This window comes from Balaenoptera borealis, assembly GCF_965194805.1.
Source record: "Balaenoptera borealis genome assembly, chromosome: X".
Lineage (NCBI taxonomy): Eukaryota > Metazoa > Chordata > Mammalia > Artiodactyla > Balaenopteridae > Balaenoptera > Balaenoptera borealis.
In genome coordinates this window covers 73,771,110-73,786,354 of record NC_138881.1, presented here as the reverse complement: position 1 = coordinate 73,786,354, position 15,245 = coordinate 73,771,110, and the positions used below count along the sequence as shown (strand labels likewise).

The window sequence follows — 15,245 nt, the reverse complement described above, 5'->3', positions numbered from 1 at the left end:
TATCTCATGCATATTTCTTGAGTTGTTCAGATGCTGAAAACCCCCACCAAATGGAAGAAATAACACTTGATGATCATGAACACATACCCCCAGACCTACTGGCAGCTAAGGATTGATAAAGTCAACCTCCCTGTTACCTCAACATCAACCAATCAGAGAATTGTGCACGAGCTGGTCACATACCCTGTGACTCCCCTCCCTCACTTGGCCTTTAAAAATGCTTTTCTGAAACCCTTCGAGGAGTTCAGGGTTTTTTGGACACTAGCCATGCGTCTCCTTGCATGGCTCTGCAGTAAACCTTTCTCTGCTCCAAACTCCGATGTTTAAGTTTGTTTGGCCTCACTGTGCATACAGCACAGAAACTTGTGTTCAGCGACAGGAGAACTCTTAAGTGTGGATTCATCTAGGAATATCTTGTCATATGTTAAAGGATGGTAGAGGAATCTAGAAAAACCTCTCTTAAGACATAGCCCAGATGTCAATAAACTTTTTCTGTAAAGGCAAAACAGTAAATATTTTGGATTTTGTGGACCATATACAGTCTCTGTTGCACCTACTTAACTATGCCATGAATGTATATGAATGAGCACGGCTGAGTTCCAATGAAACAAACAAAAAAACTGAAGAAAAGCTGGTATGACCAAAGCAGTGCTACTTTTCTAACACTGAATAACCTCCGACTGTCTCATTCATACAAGTTTGAAAGGGGCTCATTTAAGTGAAATTTTTACCCAATACTCCAGAGGTTCCTATATGCACAAATGACAGACTTATACTGTTAACCCTGATATTTAAATTCTTAACTCCTAATTATGTGCTAAATCAGTGGTTTCTTTTTTTAAATTTGTTTCATTTCATCACTGAAGCATCTCTCAAAATCTCCTGATTAAGAAAAATAGCTTCTTGTTCTGAGAGTTCTTTTTGACCCCTATAACTACACAACTGTGTAACATGAAATGTTATGTTTCATCCATCACTGGGGATGATGACCGATAAAATTTAATGAGACTCACACAGAAGTGACTCATCTGACCCAGAAATGACAACAATAAAATAATGTAAATTTTTCAAAGCTTGAAAATCTTTACTTCTCTAAATAAATATATAGAAGTGGAGACATCTAGTGTATATCTTCAACATTGATTTCTGTTTGTCTGTTAAAAAGAGAAATTGTTGAGTACCAGTTGTTAATTCTCCTAATCAGGAGAGCACAGAAGCCTAGGTTTCTGGGGATTATAGATTCTGGGGTCATTAACACTATGTGATTTTCCTTTCCTGGCCCCCTTCCCTGGTAGCTGATCCCAGAAAATCAATTCTGATTTCAATCCTGTTCTGTTCCTTCTCTCCTGAAATCTGAGATGTGACTCATCAACGGACCTTATTTCCATGCCTTTGCTTCTTGGTACTATAGACCTTGGAAGAGAAATTTCCTCAAGTTAAGTAGCTGAATAACTTCCTGGAATCCCTCTATGATGTTCTGTGGTTTTCCTGCTTTGACTGTCCATAGTTACCTCCTCAGCATGAGTCACTGTGGCCAGCCAGCCAGTCCTTGCAGCCTTGTGAGAAAACACAAGCCTCCTTCACTCTAGCAATACAAAAGTTGTCTCCGGATTACATCTGGAAGGAGAATGTCCAGGTTTAGAGAAGATACTTGACCAAACAATCTCCAGTCTGTCACACATTTTGCAAGTTTAGCATTTCTCTTCTCATTCTTTCACTTATGGATAAATGCCACCACCACCATGCTGGCCTGCAAGGATAGGATTTAACTCCACTTAAATGTGTTGTTTTAAGCATTGCCTCTATATGTTTCATGAAACCACCTGCCAAGCTGGGATGTACTTCACAGAACTTTATTGAACATTGTGGAAGAGGCACAAGATATTAGATCACATAGAGCTGGCCATAAGTCTACAAACAAAATGCCTGACAAAGCCTTTAAGTTGTTTATGCTGACATAGTCAACAACTATGAGCATAGATTATTCTCCATGATCTGTAGGCCATGTGCTACTGTATAAATGCCACTGGGGATATTTACACTCTACCTAGAGTTAGAAGTTTTAGTAAATAAAGATATGGGATACCAGTTAAATTTGTATTTCAGATAAACAATGAATAATGTTTTAGTATAAGTATGTTCCATGTAGTGCTTGAGATATAATTATACTAAAAATGTATTCATTGTTTATCTGAAATTCAAATTTAATAAAGTCTTTTTTTTTTTTGCAACTCAGATTCAAGCCCCCAGGTCTTACATTTAGGTCTTTATTCCATTTTGAGTTTATTTTTGTATACGGTATTAGAGAATGTTCTAATTTCATTCTTTTGCATGTAGCTGTCCAGTTTTCCCAGCACCACACCAACTTTGTTCTTTTTTCTCAAGATTGTTTGGCAATTCAGGGTCTTTCGTGGTTCCATATGTGGACAAAAAAATGTTGCCTGTCATTTCAGTAAACAAGGAATGTTGCAGCCATCAAGCCATCAGCCACTACAGCAGCCCCCAGTGGTGCTCCCTGAGGGGAATTCAGGGTGGACAAAAACAAGATACTTACTGGCCCTAGATAATTAAGAGGCATATCAAACAAATAATTTAAATGAGCCCAAACTCTTGCATCTTCCCAGAGAAAGGCACTAACATCATTAACTTGAGATGTCTGGTTTTTTTTTTTTGATTACCAGTAATCTTTTGATGTTCGACTACATGTGTTTGTTGTTGTTGTTGTTTTGTTTGTTTGTTTTCAGAAACAACTCCTATATATCTTGGCTCTTCCCTTACTTCTTTGGAACAGTCTCTCAGAGCTATCCTAGAGGCTGTCTTCCCAGGCTATAGTCCTCAGTAATATCCTTGAATAAAACATAATTCTCAACTTTTAGGCTGTACATTCTTTTCAGTTGACACATTTAAATTTTAGGATTATTTGTTCTAGTTCTGGAAAAAATGTCATGGGAATTTGGTAGCGATTGCATTAAATCTGTAGATTGCTTTGGATAATATGGACATTTTAACAATATTAATTCTTCTAATCCAATACATGGAATATCTTTCCATTTCTTTGTACCATTTTCAAATTCCTTCATCAATGTTTAATAGTTTTCACAGTATAGTTCTTCCACTTCCTTTGTTAAGTTAATTCCTAGGTATTTTATTCCTTTTGATGCAATTTTAGACAAGATTGTTTTCTTGTTTTCTCTTTCTTATAGTTCATTATTAGTGTATAAAAATGCAACAGATTTCTGTATATTAATCTTGTGTCCTGCACCTGTACTGAATTCATTTATTAGTTCTAATAGTTTTTTGGTGGAGACTTCAGGGTTTTCTATATACAGTATCATGTCATGTGTAAAGAGTGACAGATTTACTTCTTCCCCAAGGGAATGGTTTCCTTCTTGCCTAACTCAGGGCATTGACAGTAATGGTGACATAGTTTGAGTGTCATATTGGAGGCCAATGAAAGCAGTTGGTGTAGGCTTAAAAATGTTCTTAAATTTTTTTGATTGTAAATTATTAGTGTATAGAAATGCAACTGATTTGTGTGTGTTGATTTTGTATCCTGCAACTTTGCTGAGTGTTTATTAATTCTAACAGTTTTTTGGGTAATCTTTAAGTTGTCTACATATAAGATCATATTGCATGTGAACAGAAATAATTTTATTTCTTCCTTTCCAATCTGGATGCTTTTTATTTCTTATAAAATTACTCCAACTAGGACTGGTAGTACTGGGTTGAATAGAAATGGTGAAACAAGTATCCATGTTTTGTTGAAAACTGACGGTTTGAAAAAAATATTCACCTATCCCAGTCTTCACAGACTGGCTCTGTGCAGGGGAACACCTCCTCTAATCCACCTATCATGAAAGCTGAACGTTTTCTCAGGCCTTTTCTGAAGATGCATCTCCTGTAAGTATATGTGTCCTTTTTTTTTTTTTTTTTATAATGCTCCCAAATACATGCCTATTTTTAAATGTCTTAATTTACTGAGGAGTCTCACCCTTGCTTCTTCTCAGGGCCATAGATGTTCTATTGTTTTCATCTGTCTGTTAATTTCATCCTCCCAGGCACCCACACATCTGAAATCCCCTTGAAGCTCTCTTACATTGAGGCCCCCATCAATTGCTTTTATTCGCCTTCAACCTGATATCCAAACTATGCCACCATTCCTGTCAGTGCCCTGAGTAAGGCAAGACAGAAACCATTCCTTTGCACAGCTCCCAGACAAGCCAGAATATAGCAAGTTATACTCTGTGTCCTGAGTGAAGAACCAGGAATTGGGACTGTGCCATCCTGTGTAGCTCTGGAGATGGTTGGGGCAAAGGAGATCAAACACTTCATGAAATTTCCTACTATTTTGAGTGTGTCTTTTTCTTGGTTAGGCTTTGGTTACTGCAGCTTATTAAACTATTTCTAGAGATACCACATAGCTACTTTTGTCTATATATTGTTGTTTATTTGGCATTTTCATGGGGAAATAGGGACTGAAGCTTCCTAGTCTGCCATCTTGCTGGTGTCAATCGCCTCAAATTATCTTTTAATTCTCAAACTACAGTGGCTTGGGCTCCCATCCATATGATAACAGTACAAACTCCCTTATTTCCTTGTATCAGTTTATTTCTGAATCCTCAAAGATGACCTCACATGTGCCCCCCAAACCGACATCTTAGTTACAGACACCATATGGCATTTCTCTCCACACTGATTCCTCTTCTTCTCTAGTTGCCACTTGTTTTTGAAACTCACTGTTGCCACTGCTGAGAATGCCTAACATTCTGTGCAAAGGATGGGTATCTCAATATTCCTAAATTTGCTTCTGCTATGGCAATGTCAGACTAAATGGTGTCTCCATCCCTAGCCCCTGCCTGCAGCTCTGAGCTGGCCCTTATATCTGGGTTGGCAAGCAGCTCTGTTTATGCCCAACATATCCCAAAGTCTCCTTTGATTTTCTTCTATTAGCTTTTGACCCTGATCTCTTTAACCACAGTGAGTCAAACCCCATCTGTCTTATGGAGGTGCTCCATTCAGGGTGCTACCTGAATACCACAAATTGGGTAGCTTTTAAGGAACAGAATTTTATTTCTTACAGTTTTGAAGGCTGGGAAGTCTGAGATCAGGGTGCCAGCATGCCACCAGACCTCTTCTAGGTCACAGACTTCCTGTATCCTCATGTGGAGGAAGGAGGCAAGGGGGCTCTCTGGCTTCTTTTTTATAAGGTCATTAATCTCATTTATGAGGATTCTACCTTCTTGACCTAATAACCTCCAAAGGCCTCACATACCAATACCATCATATTGGGCATTACAGTTTCAACAAATGAATTTTGAGGGAACAAAAACATAGAACCATCCAAAATACTGAGTTTGGAATACCCATCTTTTCAATGCATTCACTCTTTTCCTTACAGCCCAGCCCATGCTCTACAAGTGAAAAATCTCCTTCAACTCCCAGCTATAAGAATTATTTTATCAGTGGAGTACTATAGATTTTCATGTAATTTAGGTAAGTTATATATTCTATACTAATTTTGCCTAGGCCCATATGAATCATCCAAAAATGCCCTGATGCAATCAGAAAAGGCTCTATTGTTCCCAAAAGAGGACAGATATTAGTGTGACTTGGTAATATTTTGAGATATTAACTTATTACTTTTTCTCATTCTGTTTCCCTCTTTCCCTTCTCCTAATACACGAAAGCAACTTGGTTTTCATTGCCTTAGGGGAAATAGGTGGCAGGTAGGAAAACAGATACAGCTTAAAATTCTTTCTGACCTTGGGATTGTCATATCTTAAATCCTTAGAGGAAAGGGATGTACAGTCAGATACAGAATATCTTTAAGAAATAAGAAAAGAGAGAACTTTCTACCAGATAGGAAAATTACACTCCATGGTGGGAAAAAAAAGCAGATATTCAAGAGAAGTTTGTGAGATCCAAAAGCATAGATGGTCTGTGTACTTGCAAATGACACCACCTTAGTGACAAAAATTAAGAGAGGAATGACTGAGTAGTGCATCACAGAGAACTGAACAACTCACAGCCTTAGTGGATTCAAGGGTGTCATGTAGGGCATAGAAGTAGCAAAAAAGCCCAGTCATGAGGAGACCATGCAAGTGGATACCCTTACTCCTTCAGCCAGAGGGGAGAATACTGAATTAACTTTTTGCTTTCCATTTTTTGTATTGGTTTCTTGACAGCCTGGTAGAATGGAAGTTTGGATTCAGAAGTTTGTTGAGTTATAAGAAAAAAAGAAAGCTATCTTTTCAACCTGAGTTTGCATTTTAAGATTTATACCCACTAAGTAAATATTCAACTACGTGACTTGGGACAAGTGTTAAAAACAGAAAGTATTGCCAATATGTCTAACTTATCTAAAGAATAAGACATGCAATAAACTTATGAATTATACCATCCCTTTTAGGAAAGTACAGAAAGGATAAAGTAGAGGAATGAAGTCAGCAAGGTGTCAGAATAGGAGGTCCTGAGCATTTGTTTCCCCACAGAAACACCATTTGGTAATTATCCACAGACAAAAGAACCATTGTAGGAGCTTCAAGATCTGAGTAGGAGTTTGTGACGGCTCAGTGGAGCCCACGGCCAAGGAGAGTGCTTTGAGAAGGTGGGCCTGTGCCCCAGGGAGGTGGTCCACCAACCACAGACCCAACTGCAGACACAGAATCAGCCCCATCCCATGTGGACTCAGCTCCAGCCCTACTTGTCCATGGTCACAGAAGCAGTCCTATCTTCCCGGGGTACCCAGCAGAAACCATGTCCACCTATATCCCTGTAATAGGCCTGCTGATTACAGACCTGACTGCAGACATAGATGAAGCCCCATGACCCAGATCCAACCCCACTTGACTGCAGTCCCAGAGGCAGTCCTGCCTGCCTGGGGACCTGGCAGGAGCCATGCCTACCTATAACCCAGGTAACAGGCCAGCTGGCTGCATACTTGTCTGTGGAACTGGAATCAACTCCATCCCCACTCAGACATGAACCCATGGCAGTTCTGTCTGCTGGGGACCTTGCAAGAGCCAAACCTACCTATGACTCTGATAGCAGGCCTGCTAACTGGACCCAGAAGCATCCCTACTGTCTACAGACCTGTCTCCATCCCTGCTTGCCTGTGGTCTTGGAGGCAGACCTGTCCACTCATTGACCTGGTTCCAGACCTGCTGGCAAACATGCCTCCAGCCCTGCCCACTTATGACCTGATGCTCCCACTTAAGGATCCTGGCAGTAAGCCCACCTTTGGAAACCACCAACAGGATCATTCACAGATCCTGTCTGCTAACAATACCATACTCTCTGACTAGGCTGAATGGTGAAGGTCTTTACCTTCTGAAGCCAGTCTGTAAAATGTAAATGACTCGAAAACTGCTCCTCCAAATGCACAGACACAAACCCAAGGCTACAAGTATCACAAAGAATCAGGCAACCACCAAAAGAAACTAATAAAGCTCCAGTAATTGACTCTAAAGAAATAGAGACCCATAAACTGCTTCACAAACAATACAAAATAATTGTCTTAAAGAAGCTCAATGAGCTACAAGAGAACACAGATAGACAACTAAACAAAATCAGGGAAACAACATATGAACAAAAAAAAGTTCAATGAAGAAATAGAAACCATAAAAAAGAATCAAATAGAAGTCTTCAAGCTGAAGAATGCAACAACTGATCTGAAAAATTTAATAGAGAACTTCAACAGCAGAATCAGTCAAACAAAAGAAAGAATCAACAAACTCAAAGAAAGCTCATCTGAAAATAACCATTAGAGGAAAAAAGAAGAAATGGAGAATGCCCACAGTTCTTATGGACATCTTCAAATATTAGTATACATATTACAGGATTTCAAAAGGAGAAGAGAGAGAAATGGGTGAAAAACTTATTTGAATAAATAATGGCTGCAAACTCCACAAATATAGGATCTGAAATGGACATCCAGATTCATGAAGCCCAGAGGATCTCAAGTAAGATGAATCAAGAGAAATCCACACTGGGTACATTATAATTAAACTGTCAAAAGTCAAAGACAAAGAGAGGATTTTGAAAGCAGCAAGAAAGAAGTGACACTTCATGTATAAGGGAGCCTCCATAAGACTATCAGTGGATTTCTTAAAAACAAACACATAGACCAATGGAATAGAATCAACAGCCCAGAAATAAACACATGCATATATGGTCAACTAATACTTGAAAAGGGAGCCAAGAATACTCAATAGAGAGAAGACATTCTCTTCAATAAATAGTGCTGGGAAAATTGGATATTCACATGTAAAAGAATGAAAATAGTACACTACCTTATACCACTCACAAAAGTGAACTCAAAATGGATTAAAGACTTAAATTTAAGACCTGAAACCATAAAAGTCCTAGAAGAAAACACAGGGAAAAAACTCTTTGACATTAGTCTTGGCAATGATTTTTGGGATATGACACCTAAGCACAAGGAACAAAAGCAAAAATCAACAAGTGGTACTACATAAAACTACAAAGCTTCTGCACAGCAAAAGACATGATCAAAAATGAAAAGGCAACCTAGAGAATGGGAGAAACATTTGCAAACCATCTATCTGAGAAAGGGTTAATATCTAAAATATATAAGGAACTCCAACTAAATAGCAAAAAAAACAAAAAGAAAACCAAACAAAAAAATTGATGAAGAAATGGGCCAAAACATGAATAGACATTTCTCCAAAGAAGGCAAACTAACAGCCAACAGGTATATGAAAAGGTACTCAATATCACTAATCATCAGGGAAATGCAAATCAAAACCACAATGAGATATCAATTCACATCTGTTAGAATAGATATTATATGAAAACACAAAACAAAACAAAAGACAAATGTTGGCAACAATGTGAAAGAAATGGAACCCTTTTTGTATGCTACTGGTAGGAATGTAAATTGGTGCAGCCACTATGGAAAACAATATGGGTTTCCTCAAAAAAAATATAGAATTTCCATTTGATCCAGCGATCCTACTCTTGGTATATATCCAAAGTAATTGAAATCTGGATCTCAAGGAGATATCTGGACTCCCATTTTCATTGCAGCATTATTCATAATAGCCAAGATACAGAAACAACCTAGATGTCCATGGATGGATGAGTGGATAAAGAAAATATGGTATATACATGCAATGGAATATTATTCAGCCTTTAAAAAGAGGGAAATCCTGACATTTGCGACAACATGCATGGGCCTGGAGGACAATATATTAAGAGAAATAAGCCAGACAAAGACAAATACTGTATGATCTCATTATTATATGGTATCTCAAATGGCCAAACACATAGAAGCAGAGAGTAGAATGTGGTTCCCAGGGACTAAGGGCTGGAGGAAATGGAGAGGTCTTGTTCAAAGGGTACAAAGTTTCAGTTATGCAAGATAAATAAGTTCTGGGGATCTGCTATACAACGTAGGGTCTGTGATTAGCAATATTGTATTGTGTACTTGAAAATTTGCTAAAAAAGTAGATCTTAGATTATGTGCTTTTAGCACAAAAGGAAACATAATAAAGCAAAACAAAATAAAGGGAGCAGGAAGAAACTTTTGGAGGTGATGGGTAAGTTTGTAGCATCAGTTGTCATGATGGTTTCATGGATGTATAATTATGTCCAAACACATCAAGCTGTATACAGTAAAAGTCTACAGCTCTTTGTATGTCAATCATACCTTAATTTTTAAAAAATACCTAAGTGTTGAAAGTTATATTAAATAATACATGTAAAGAATTTAGCACAGGGTTCAGCACATAATAAATACTTAAATATTAGTTATTAAAAAAAAATGGGTAACCTGTGAGTCCCTACTAACTACTTCACTCACCATGTGTAGCCTCCAGAAAAGAAGGTCCCTACCAGGTCAAGAATAATGTAGGGGTATCGATTTTCCTTTTACAACTTTCCTGTGTTTTTCTAATGTAATTCTGGTTATGCCTGGATCATTAAGGCCTCAATGTAGATAAATAACAATTATTTCAAATATGTTGATCTACAAACCACTGGAGAAGTGTGGAAAATAGTAGTACACACCCATGTTCAGTCCCCACCTCCTTACTGAATAAACATGAAGACCACTCTCCCTTACGCCTCTCCAGTTAATGGGTGCCATGTGACTGGTTCTATTTAATGAAATGTTAGTGTGTGTCTCTTCTGGGCTGAGGAATTTAAAAGTCACTATGCTACTCTACACTGTCTTCTGTATTAGTGGTCTTGAGGTCACGTGTTGGGATGTTAGTGTCACAAGATGTAGAGAACCCAAGTATCCAAGTCACAAGACGAAAGAAAGTCCATTCCCATCTTCAACCCATGCTATCATCCCCCAACTGTGCACGTGCACGTGCACACACACACACACACACAAAACGTGCATCAGGATTTGCATGAATGACAAATAAACATGTGATATGCTAATCCAGGAAGATTTTGAGGTTTCTTTGTTAGGACAGCCTTGTTTGACCTATTCTGATGACTGTAAATATTGTTACAATTTTGTTTTCCAATGGCTGATGAACCCGATTCTATGAATTCCTTGGACATAGCATCCTTTTTGTACAGAGCATCTTTATGGTGCCATATAGTAAATTTAAAGCTTCCATAGTCAGCAGTAATATGTGAGCAATCCTGGGATTTGCTAAGTAATTCATGAGCCTCATTCTGTACTTCTTTACAGTCACTTTTAGATAATAAATCTCTTCCAGAGAGATAATTATGACATTCATATATCACATTTATGTGCTTTGGATTCAAATAAATCCGGCCCCGCTACTTAGTAGCTGTGTGGGTTAGGGCAAGTCACTTAACCTCTCTGAGGTTCAGTTGTCTCATTTGTCAAATGTAACTAAAACAAATCTATCTAGGGATGCTGTGAGGATAAAATGAGGTAATACATGAAAATCATTTAACATGGTACCTAGTAAATATGCATACTATAATTTAACTGTTAGCTCATTATACAAGGGGATCTTCAGCACTGATGTCTGTAGCAGAGGCATTTGAAGAACTTAAAATGCTTTTCATGTTGGCCCAAATCTGGCCCACCCTAACATAGTGATAGGAGCATTATTATTCCAAGAGTCAATTAGTGCAGATGACTCCATCCCATGTCTAATTTCATGGAAGGCAGTCCAAACCAAGGAAAAGTATTATATCTGGGAACAATGGATGGTTAGGTATCTCAGGATTAGCAATGATGAGTAACCTTAACCAGCTCTAAACCTGAAGGACAAGGGGAGGATGTAGTTAGTGAAATCCAGAAAAATATGTAGCTATAGGAGAGAGATGCCCAACAGAAGCTGTGGTTTTCTGTAAAACACATATACTGCCACAGTGCCCTGGCAGAAAAAGAGCCGGGATAATAAATAATCTTTCTCTCCTCTTACTCTCTCCTACAATCTCCTTCCAGTGCCTCTGGTTGAATAGTTCCCCAGATGAAAGTCAGAGCAAAGGTGCTGTGTTGATAGAATCCTTAGAAGTCAGCCTCCCAGGGCACAGAGCAGAGTGGAAAAGGGCACAAGTAGATCTAGAGGAGCAACAAGAGAATAAAGAGCAAATCTATTTGCTTACCCAAAGCCTGAGTTTCTAGAGAAGTTTGCATAGGAGGAAGGTGGCAGAGAGGCTGAAAGAAATTTTCTCAAGCTAGAAAGGCTGCAGAGGTGTTGCTACCTGAACATGCTCCATGGTGGAAGAAGGACAAAAGTGGAAAGACCTCAGAGAGGACGGCTGAGGGTTGAACAGAGGGAGGCTAGGAACTTCTAGGTCAGTGTAGAATATGACTTAGTTCTTTTAAAATAAAGAAACATGACATCTGACTTTATGGAATAAGAATCATATCTACGAAACACATACTATTACTCTGTGTGATTTTCCAAATTGTAACAAAAGAAACCTAGTTATTTTGTGCTGGTAAAAGTTATAGGTTATCTTCCTAAATTCATCCTATATAGCAATGTTATAAGTTATCTTCCTATATAGTCCTTCCACTTATCTTCTTAAAAAATGACTACTAGACATTTAAAACTGGCACCAGTATATATCTGTTAACATTTTGCTATACTTGTTTCCTGTCTTTTTTTCTCCAAAAGTGCCAACCACTAACATAAATTTAGTGTATATCCTTTCAGTCAATTGTTTTGTACTTTTACATACACATATAATGATTTTTTAAAAAGGTTTGTGGAAGTGGAATTATATTAGCTTAGCCCTTTTGAGAAACAACCTATCCTATCTGGTTCTTGAGTACATTCCTCTCCAGTCTGACATACAGAAATCAGAAGAACATCTGAGTGTTTAGCTCTATGGTTCCCTACAAATCTTCTGTATCAGGTGTATCAATTGTTCCAGCAACAAGACCACCCTGCAGGTACACAGGTAACTTATATCCTCATTTAGGGGGCCATGGGAACTCCTGGACAGTCTCCTACCATATTTATGGTCACAGGAAACTAAGAGTTTATTTTTATCCACTTTACCCCTAGATCTACATACTACACAATGATTTCTGATTTACAACTGCTTCAGCATAATGCTGGAGATTGCTATCTCCCTAGGATTTATCCTAGAAAATAAGGTATATATCCTATCTGAGGGGTCTATTGCCCCTAGGTCTCAGCCAAAGAAGGTAAGGACATGGCCAGTTCCCTCCTCCCCCAAATATATACTCATGTCTGTCTTGTTTCATCACCAATCCTCTCCTCAAGAATCTTTCCCTCCAAACTCATGGTATCTTTATCTACTCTTAGTGGGGAACCAGGAAAAATCCTGCTTCTAATTTAGCATAACTTTTTGGTAAATCTTTCTTTCTTATACCTAGATCAATGGTCTTTTGAATTTATAAAGTAAGATTTTATTCTTTACTCCTGATTGGGACTATAGTGTTCCAAAGTGCAGATGGTTACAGAATGAGAGTGAATTCCAAGAAGCAAAGAACATCTCAGATAATATGTAAATCATTACTCTGTTACACAAGCAGAATCATACAATATGTGACATTTTGTGTCTGACTTCTTTCACATATCATAATGCTTTCAAGGCTCATCCATATTTTAACACATATCAATAGTTTTTCCTTTTTGTGGCTGAATAGTATTCCATTGTATGGATATACCACACTTACATAATTATTCACCAGGTGATGGATATATTGTTTTTTCCCCCATGCTTGACTATTATGGATAAATCTACTATGGACATCCAAGAACATATTTTTGTGTGAACAGATGTTTTAATTTCTCTTAGAATGTGCCTAGGAGTGGTATTGTTATTGGTTATTATAGATATCTATATGGTAGATAACTCTATGTTTAACATTTTAAGAATCATCAAATTATTTTCCAAAAAGACTACATAATTTTACATTTTTGCCTGCAATGTATGAAGGTTTCAGTACTCGCCATACCTGTTATACCCTATCTTTTAAAATTTTAGCCATCCTAGTGGGTGTAAACTATTACCTTATGGTTTTGACTTGCATTTTCCTGATAGCTAATGACTTTGAGCTTGTTTTCATGTGCTTATTGGACATTTGTATATCTTCTGTGAAGAAATGTCTTTTCAAATCCTTTGCTCATTTTAAAATTGGATTATGTATCATTTTATTAATGAGTTATATTTGTTTATAAAATTCTGGATACAAGCCACTTACCAGATATCAGATTTATCCCAGTCTGTGGGTTGTATTTTCACTATTTTGATAGTGTCTTTTATAACACCAATGTTTTAAATTTTGATGAAATGTAATTTATTTTTTTCTTTTATCACTGTGCTTTTGATGTCATTTCTAAGAAAACATTATCTATCAGAGTTCATGCAAATTAACTCCTATATTTTGATCTAAGAGGGCTATTGTGTCATGTCTTACATTTAGGTCTATGATCCATTTATTTTACTTTTTTTATTTTAGTAAAGTATACATGACATAAAATTTAACATTTAAACATTTTTAAGTGTAAAATGTAATGGCATTAAGTATATTTACATTGTTGTGTAACCATCACCACTATCCATTTCCGGAACTTTTTCATCATCCCAAACTGAAACTCTGTGCCCATTAAACATTAACTTCCTATAATCCCCTGCCCCAAACCCCTGGTAACCACTACTCTATTTTCTGTCTTTATGAATTCTATTATTTTAAATACCTCATATAAGTGGAATCATACAGTATTTGTGTTTTTGTGAGTGGTTTATTTCACTTAGCATAACTCAAGTTTCATCCATGTTGTAGCATGTCAGAATTTACTTCTTCTTTAAGGCTGACTTGTTTTTTGTATTTATATTCATCAGGGATATCGGCCAGTATTTTTCTTTTCTTGTCGTGTTCTTATCTAGCTTTGGTATCAGGGTAATGCTGGCCTTGTAAAATGAGTTTGGGAGTACTCCCTCCTCCTTGCTGGAGTCCTTGAGTGCCATGGTGCTGAAGTGGATTGTGAAAGCCTGGGACACGGTAGTCAGCTTGGCAATGGGCCCTCCTGGATTCCCCCTGGAGCCTGTGTCACAGGCATTGATTGGGAGCCTGAGGCCACAAAAGCCATCCAGGGCAGTAGGAGCCAGCCAGTGCTGGAATGTACTGGGAAACTGCTGGAGCTTGATGGAAGTCTGTTGTCACAAGGGCTACCTGATGCCATAGGAACCAGCTGGTGCTGGTGCAAGCTGGGAGTCTGCATTCATGGGAGTTTGTCAGGAACCTGATTCCAGCTGAGTCAGCTGGCACCTTGCTGGGCTGTGATCCTGGGACCACTGGAGATGCCTAAGACTGTGGGAGCCAGTAGGCACCAGAGTAGATTGAGGGCCTTGGTTCATGGAAGCATTCTAGGAGCCTGGAGACAAGGAAGCTGCCTGGAGAGGAAGAATCACCTGTGGCCACCGGCCACCTGGGACTGCTGGAGCTGGCCAGTTCCTTGGTGGGGAACTGAGTTTGCAGGGGCCCTCTAATAACCTGGAGCCAGGAAGCTGCCTGAAGTTATGGATGTTGTCTGTGAATGCTGGAGTAGCAGGCACCAATGTGAGATGGGAAATTGACTTCCTGGAAATTCGCTAGAAGCCTGGTGCTGTGGAAGCCACCTGGGTCCTTAGGAGCTGCCTGTGGCCACTAGAGTCAGCAGATGTCAGATGAGCTGGGAGCCTACTGGAAGCCTGGTACCACAGATACTACCCAGTGCTTTGAGACCCACCTGGGGTCACAGGAGCTGCCAGATGCCAGGGTTAGACGGGGGGACCTGGATTCACAGGAGCCCATTTTGTGCCTGGTA

General features: G+C 38.6%; 1 pseudogene across 1 annotated transcript in view; it reads left to right on the top strand.

Moving 5' to 3' along the window:
- Positions 1-15,245, top strand: part of LOC309620545 (DNA (cytosine-5)-methyltransferase 3A pseudogene) — a 396,604-nt pseudogene that overhangs the window by 95,693 nt on the left and 285,666 nt on the right. The gene's annotated exons all lie outside the window — the stretch shown is intronic.